The sequence below is a fragment of the Ambystoma mexicanum genome, chromosome 3q (genome assembly GCF_040938575.1).
Source record: "Ambystoma mexicanum isolate Mex_15411 chromosome 3q, UKY_AmexF1_1, whole genome shotgun sequence".
Lineage (NCBI taxonomy): Eukaryota > Metazoa > Chordata > Amphibia > Caudata > Ambystomatidae > Ambystoma > Ambystoma mexicanum.
In genome coordinates, this window is record NC_090926.1 from 215,720,775 (window position 1) to 215,729,094 (window position 8,320).

The following is an 8,320-nucleotide window of genomic DNA, read 5'->3' on the forward strand; positions in this document are numbered from 1 at the left end:
GAGGACTTAGAAGGGTTTCGCGTGATGAGCATTCGGGAGAACATTCCAGACGCAGGTGTGCAGATGCGCTGCAGAACCGGGAACCGTCCTTCAGCTAAACTCTGCCTTCAGCATGCATTCCGCTGCCATGCTGCGTCAGCCCCGGAACAATGGTGCTTGCATTCCTTGAACGGCTCTGCAGCAGCCCATGCGACCTTCCTCAGACCACCGTATTCCAGGGCTCCGATCTTTCCTTCATCAGCCCCTCCCCGAAGAGTGCATGCTTCCTAGCCTGTGCCTAATGGCAGTGCATATACACACCATATTCTAATTAACTTTCATTCACTGCTCTTGTCGCAGGTTCTGCACAGAACTCTCCCAGAACTGTAGCTCAGGGCGGCCCTGCTAAAGCTTTTTAATGTTCATTATTAAGCTATTGGCACTGTGCTGCCATTTCCTCTGAGTCACTGTTTAAATATTACTTCGCTTCTTTTGAACTTTGTGTTTTTTTGGAGTCTATGAACTTTGTATGTTTTGGAGCCTAACAAAATGTGCTAAATTGCCATTTCAACGCGCCAGACTTTACTGGGCGCAGCATGCCACCCCTGCCTTCTCTCCCAGATTTCTTTGGGGGCAGCGCATGGGCAGTTTACCAAAGGAGAATGCCAACTGTTTACCGGACTCAAATGGTCAGTTTATCTGATTTTGGACCAACCGATATATCAGCACCCGGCTAGGTGTTGTGTTGCCCCAAATCAGCCTCTGCTGATGGACCTGGAGGATTCTAGTCATGCATTGGTAGCCAGGTCATCTGCGGCTTCTGAGGTCTTCACCCATGCTGGGCTTCGCCATGCATGACAGCTAGGAAGCTGCTTCACTGGCCGTGTTCCGGCACTTATCATCCCAGGATTCCTCAGTCCTGGGGAAGATGGCACCGTGGGCTTTCCCATGGCTCATGCGGCTCATGATTCTGAAGCTTCTTACAACCTCTGGAGAGGAGGCATGCCACGCCGGTGGTGGCCGGTCAGCCACCGAAACAGGACAGGAGATGCTGCTAGAGTTGGCCAAGCAAACCCTGTTGAGTAAGCTGAACCTGAAGGAGCTGCCAACCATCCAGCCGTCTGTGCCCAGCTCCATGCTGGCCACCGCGCTGAGGTTGCAAGGGAAACAGCTGGCCATGGCTGGACCCCACCCGCAAGAAGAACTGGAACCGATTAGGGATGAGGATCAAGGGCGACAATATGAAATCATAATGTTCCCGGAAGAAGGTGGGTAACTGATTTATTTATTTATTTATTTTATTTTTACATTTGTAAAGCGCCACACAGCCCAGAGGCATCGGGGCGCTGTTGCAAGATAATGACTTAGTTTTAGTGCAAGGAGGGGTAGATAGAGGAGGTTACAGCAAGATCGTATCTACCCTTAGCCTGGGAAAAAAGGACGTTTGACATTACAGCGGTTATACAGTTGACAGGGCCCAAGAGGGGTTTATACAAACAGCATCGTTTTTATTGCTTTCCTGAAGCACAGGTGGGATTTGATACCTCTAATCTCGGCGGGTAATAAGTTCCAGTTGGTGGCGGCGAGGACTGGGAAGCTAGTGCCACCTGCTCTGGTTCTGAGGCTTTTTGGAATTGCTAGGCGGTTGATGTGGCTAGATCTAGTTGGTCTGTTGGAGGGGGGATCAGAGAATCTCTGCGCAAGGTAGCGTGGTGCTGTGTCCTGTCGGCATTTGTGGGTGAGTGCCAGTGATTTGAAAAGGATTCGTTCCTTAACTGGAAGCCAGTGGACGGATTTTCTGGTGGCTGAAATGTGGTCTCTTTTCGAGATTCCTGTTGCTGCTCTGAGGGCATTGTTCTGCACCGTTTGAATTTTTTAAATGTTTTTGGCTGAAGTGCCTAGTAGGAGTGCATTGCAGTAGTCTAGGAGGGATCCTATGATAGCTCTTGCGATGGTGAGGGAAGGAAGGGCCTTCTGATGCAATTGTAGTGAAATTGACACACACACACTTCATAGCCTATGTAAATATTGTGAGTTGACGAGCATTTCACCCATTCATGCAACTAATACATTGATCCCCTTCTGGGTCATTGTCATCACACTGGATGTTATGGTACGACCTTTGCCCCCTACACACCCCTCTCTGGGAGATTCCTTGGGATGGGCGTGGACTGCCTCAGCAGGATGCACGGCTTCAAGAACTGAGCAATCCCCAGAAGACCCCCACCCCTCATCCGCGATAACTCAGAGGGAGACTAGTTCCGGTACTTGAAGAGGAGTCACACTCAGTCACCAAAAACGAGATGCGTCCAGTGTTGGAAAGGTCTCTGCCTGCAGGGGGGGAAGAAAAACAGGGTTTCAGGTGCAGCCCTGGCACACAACTGACAGGCCTGTAAAAAGTGTTAAATAAATCAGAGGACTAAAATAGCAGCGCGTTTTAACGGGATGACTTGAAATGTGCACATATGACACCATACACCAACCTGATGACATAGTTGAGCAAAACGAGTATGATTCTAGCTTTATTTTGCCCATCTTAACTACAATGACCAGCATGCCCCTGGAAAGGAAAACAGTGAAAGAAAAAGCACTTGCTTGCCGTCGTGGTGTTATGCCGCATGCAGCTTTGGGCATCCCTTTCGTGTTTGATTACCCGTCATTCCTCTTCTGAGACAACCGCCCTGCAAATGATGTACTTACTGCTGGCGCCACTGCCATCTAACTTCAGTTACACTTTAAAGTGCTACATTCCACCCACACAAATAGCCACAGCAGAGGTATTTTGAGCTTGAAATGTCCCCGAGGCACTGGGAACAGCTGGTCGCTGCTGGTGCAGTGTATTACGGCAGCTCAAGCACAGGCGTATGGTTCCCCAGCTACAGAATCTGTGGAGACTGTTTTTCTTTTGGATTTTGAATCCGGGGGGAATCTGGCTCAATTCCAACACTGGATACTGCTACCCTGAACGTTTGGACGAGTGTATCAGCTGGGAACCAGAGTGTGACACTCATTCCCCAAGGGAAGCACACTACTTTAGAGTTCTGGACTCTGGGGGGCCTGCAGCGCACCGTGGTCATTCACGCCCCCAATGTGAAGGTAATTCACGCCTTACCCACGCCCCCGTGCTGAGGATGAACTATGAAAGGAGTAGGGACTAGGGAGGCGTTTGTTCCTGGCTCCCTGCTAGGACTTCAGTGACCAGCATTCCTAGCAGCAATAGTACCAAGCCATCCAGACCTGGACTGCCTCCCTGAAGAGTGCAAGAGGCACACACACTTCTGGAGGAGGACAACAAAGACCTAGTGATTTTATATGACAACCACGGTGCGCCCATCCTCACACCCCCAAGGCAAAGGTCTAGCACTGATTACATTATCCTCTAGAAAGGGAACCTGTATGGCGTTGAATGTGCTAACCTATATATTTGTCTGATGTATGTTTATAATACTGAAATCCTTAGAACAGGGAAGGGAAGAAGAGTCGGCCCGAGGCATGGGCATAACCTGGGCATTTGGCCATCAGTTATCCCGCATGACATTACCAATTACTCATTCGCTTATGCCCCTTTCTTTCCCCTCCAGTAAGGTGCAGAATGAGACATGTTTTCTTTTTGGCATAAAAGGCTGCAGATTTATTTTCACATATAATAACCACAACAAACAAATAGTGAAAATAGCTCCAGAGGTGCAGCGACTGCTCCATATCAGAAACCTGCTTCCCCCATTTTCTCCAAGTCTTTCATAGGCCCAACTCCCCCAGGCCCTTCGTGTCTGAGAACTGTCTGCCCCTGCAGGTGTTTCTGGGCTGTGGGAGCGCCGTTTGTTGGGGGGAAGCTGAGCCCTCATTGCTACCACCAGTCGCCCCCGCCGTTTTAGGCTCCCAGGAGGCGCTGATCCGAACGAGCGAAGACCCTTCCGGCTTAGCAATGGCTCATTCAGAATCTGTCTCTTATCATTGGTCGCCAAAACACTGCCACGCCAAAGGTGGGTTACCACCCACCGTGGCTCCCCCTTTTCCTATTTCGTAGTTCTAGGAGGTCAGTGTACTTTTGTCTACATTTTTTTAATTGTACACCTTGTTGCCCAGCGCACTTCCCTCTAGCCTTCTTTGACCAGGGATTTCACCTTTGACAGGCTGAGCCTGATCTAGGGGATACTTCCGTCCCGTCAACTCGTTCGCCATACTTTGCCCTTATTAAGTTCCTCTCCACATTTTATTAGGCTAGATCTCCCCCACCACCTTGTTGCTTGGCTTACCAGTGCAGGTGTTACCTTGCTTGGGGGAGCGCTGTTACCCAACGGGTGAAGTTGAGCTTCCCTCCTTCGTTACAGTTGACCCCAACTTCGCCTTCACCCTCTCGTATCAGCCCTTTCCATATTACATCATGCTAAACTCGGACAACCACCAGACTCCTAAGCCTGTGCTCCCTCGCTGGAGCTCTTGTGCTGGAGGAGGGCCCTTTCTGCCGGGAGAAGCTGTCCTTTAATCCCTTCCCTACTGGCCCCTCTGGGCTTCCAAGGGAAGCTCTCGTTACCATTTCCCTTCGTCGTGTCTGCCATCTACCAAATGCATCCTCCTCACTGTTATTTGTTAACTGCTCCCAGAAGGATGAAAGGCCGAGTTGGCAATCTAAAACCGAGCTCCCAATGCCAACCTCGTACCCCAATGCATTGCTTACCACCTTATTTGACGCCTTTCCTACTTCCCCTTGAAACCTGTTAATGCCCGACGCATGGCCCCCAGTCATATTTCCCACAATCTAGCCACCCCCTGGGTCAGCCGCCATGCACAAGTTAACTTTTCCCCCAGTCCCTCATGCTACAACGCCATTCAGAGCCATACTCTTAGTGTGAACTGGTGTACCTCACCCACACTACACCCCCACACAAACCCTGGCGTCATAGTCCTCGTTTTACCACACTTTACCAGGCATTGCTCTCCCAGTTGCGGAATTCGACTACGAGCCTTACTTCGGGCGAATGCCTTAATATAACATCCCTTTAATGCCATCCTAAGTATCCCAGCGGATCTCCTTAGCCATTTTCCAAAGGCGCCCTTATCACATTTTCCGTTAATCCCAGTTTTGAGCCCCTGAGGGAGCAAAATTGCCTCTCTCAGCCATCGCTCCTGCGCTCTATTTACTCATTCGTTAAACTCCGACCTTCTTCCCATTATAGTGCCTTAACTAGGCACAAGTGCCCCCATGGGCCACCCCTGTTGACTCAGGGCTCTGACCAACTGCATACGCCCATCCTCAGCCGAACCGGGCTTGTGTACCCTTGCCGATAAGCCCCTGCATTTTACCTTGCCCTTAATAAAATTCCAAACGGCCGGCGCCAAGGCCATGGGCACCACTCCTAATCCCAACAGAGCCACTGTGAGTGACCTGGTCCCCTCAACCATCCCAGAGAATACTGCGCCTAAGCCACACCGTCCCCCGCCCAGTAACCATAAGGGAACCGTTGTAGGTGATAAGCGGGCCATTTACGTGCCAAATGACTTCCCCCCTGCATATACCGCTGTAAGCGGTAAACTGGCCAGTTAGATTACAACTGCAATATGCTTGGTGATCACATAAGATAACATAAGAGGGCTACACGCCCGTCAGTACTACCATAAGCATGCTGCTGCAAGCGATACAATAGCCAACTACCTCATTCTTAAATTAAGCTTGGTAATCCCTGGAGCTGCTAAAGTGCCCCTGAAACCCGTGTGTATTGGCGCGTTACAGTTGCCCTATCCTAACCTAAAGTGTGGCGTAAATTTAAGCAACTCTGTCACCAACCCGAATCCTGTGCTCTGGTGCGTTTCTGCCGCAACCCCGACTTGATCAAATGCAGCACATCCCACTTGCGGTATCACTTGTGCCTGGGCGAGTTATAAAACCATCATGTGTGTACCTTATCCTGTGAACACTTGTGCACGGGCGCGTTATAAATGACCCTAATGTGCCTACCTTTATAATGCGAACACTCGTGCATGGGCGTGTTATAATTTCCCATAATGTAGAGCGTGTTATAAATACCTCCTTCTAGTATATTATTAGTAGACCCGGCGCCCTACCCTATGCCTCCTGCTTACCCCAGCCGAGCTTTCACTCACATCATGTGAGCTGACTATGGAATGCCTTATGAAATGCTGTTAAACACCTCCGGAATTGCATGGCCGTTACCTCTTGCTGAGCCGTGGCATGGGGCGTATTCACTACTCACTATTTCCCCATCCCCCGACCGAAATGTGGCATCGCCGAAAAAATGCGGGGCGGCACCTGCTTTGCTCCGTCCCCATAATTTGAACCTACTTCCCCACAGTGTTATGCAAGGCAAGCCACTTCGGTAAATTGGGGCCCACTTTGCTCCTCCCGCCTATTTAATTATCCAGCATCGGGCATTCGTGCCGCTCTCCACCACAACTGGCGTTATCCAACTGACGGCACCCACCATATACCAGCGGAACAAGCGCGCTTTACGCTATAAAGCTGCGAGCAAAACGTGTAAAAGCTCGCTGACTGCAGGACGGTGGCCGCCTCCTGCCTATCTCCGGCACCAACCTTAATAATAACACACCTCACCCATTCTCGTAGGACACGCCTCCACCTTACCGCCCACTACACGGTCTCGCTCGCAAGGCCCGGTGACCGTACTACCAGTGTTACCAGGTCGGAAGCAAAAAATAAGCTGAATGCCCTTCAAAAACAAGCCCAAAACAAGCTGACTCCCATCCAAATAAGCGGAAAAAAACAAGCGTGCACCTAAAAAGTTGTGGAAAGGTCTCAAAAGTAAGAAACATAACACAACAAGAAAGAACGTACATAGACAGAACACTGACATAGTGTGTTAGAACAACAATATTTTATTGCATGGTGACTAGAAGTCCCAGATTACAAAATAATACGGCCCTGAAATATTTGTATTTATTGTTTTATATAGCGCCTTAATCCAAGGCGCTATATAATATTGTAACATGGCCAATTGGAAGCTGAAAAGAAACATGGCCTTCCTGAATACATCTTTCTGAGAAAATGTTTTATATAGATTCCAATAATCCTCTAACCCAGTCTTGCAAAAAAAAGTTTTTAAAAAATAAATAAATAAAGGATGTTAGTGGATAATGCGTCAGCACTGGGGATATCACCAGGGTAATATTGCTATAGAGTGACGCTTGCTAAACTAAACCAATCCCCTTCTTTACATCTTTACATGTCAGTGTGTCTACCTGCATGACAAAACTTTTAAAGTGCGCTTTTTTTGCATATGTTTAGGCATTTGGCATTGATGGGCCACCTGGTGGGCAAGTAACGATCCCATCAGTGCCAAACACTTAAGCATATTCAAAATACAGGGCGCACCCGAGAGCAAGACAAAGCAGCATTTGCCGTCAAATGCTACCAGCAGCCCAGTGCAGGGCGCTCTGTGCGACGTGTAATGGGCTTAACAGCAACATAAACAAGCCCAATTACACGCGCACAGAAGGTCCAACAAGCGGACGAAAACCGCGACAAGCGACCTCCAAATATTATAAGCGACTTTGGGCAAAAACAAGCCCAAAGTCGCTTATAATAAGCGGACCTGGCAACACTGCGTACTACCAGCCCCATTGTATAAGGCTACCCTTCCGCTTAATATAAAATCGGTTGCATCTTGTACAGCTCCCTCGTGTTGCGCGCCAAAATTGATGCTAAAGAAACCACGGTATGGCGCCCGCTACTATACCACAAGCTATTGACAAATTACCACACCAGCTACATATTAAACCCAGCGTCCTACCAGCCCCAAAACGTGAGCAAAACTTGGGCAACGTTAGCTGCCCTGCGGAACGGCGTCAGCTTCTTTCAAACCCAACCGAATAACATGCATAGGCTGCCTCTCTTGCACACCCGCACCCTGCACGCCACTACTGGTACAAATGAAAACGCCCCTCATTGTATTCCCCACTCCAAGGCTAATTCCAAAACATACTGCGTACGTCGTACCCCAACCGTTGAGCATAAACTTTGTGCCCAGGGAGCCGACTTATGAATTTCGGGCCGTGTGGGGGCCCAAATATAGGAAGTGACATCACTGGCAGTTATATGACCGCAAATTTGCATGTAGTCGCCCACCTGGTGCAACAGCGCGTGGGGGTGGGGGTGGGGGCGCACACATCGCAGAACAATGGAAACATTGGCTAGCATGCACTGCATATATTAAAGTCAAGTAAGAAGGAGATTTAAGCCATCCAGTTGCATTCCTGTAAGACATCACTGCCCCTACTCCACCGCTCTATAATCGTCCAGGTTGTAGTAGCCCTCACTCAAAAGGCAGAGCAACACAACTAGGATGGGAGAATGAAATGCTTGCTA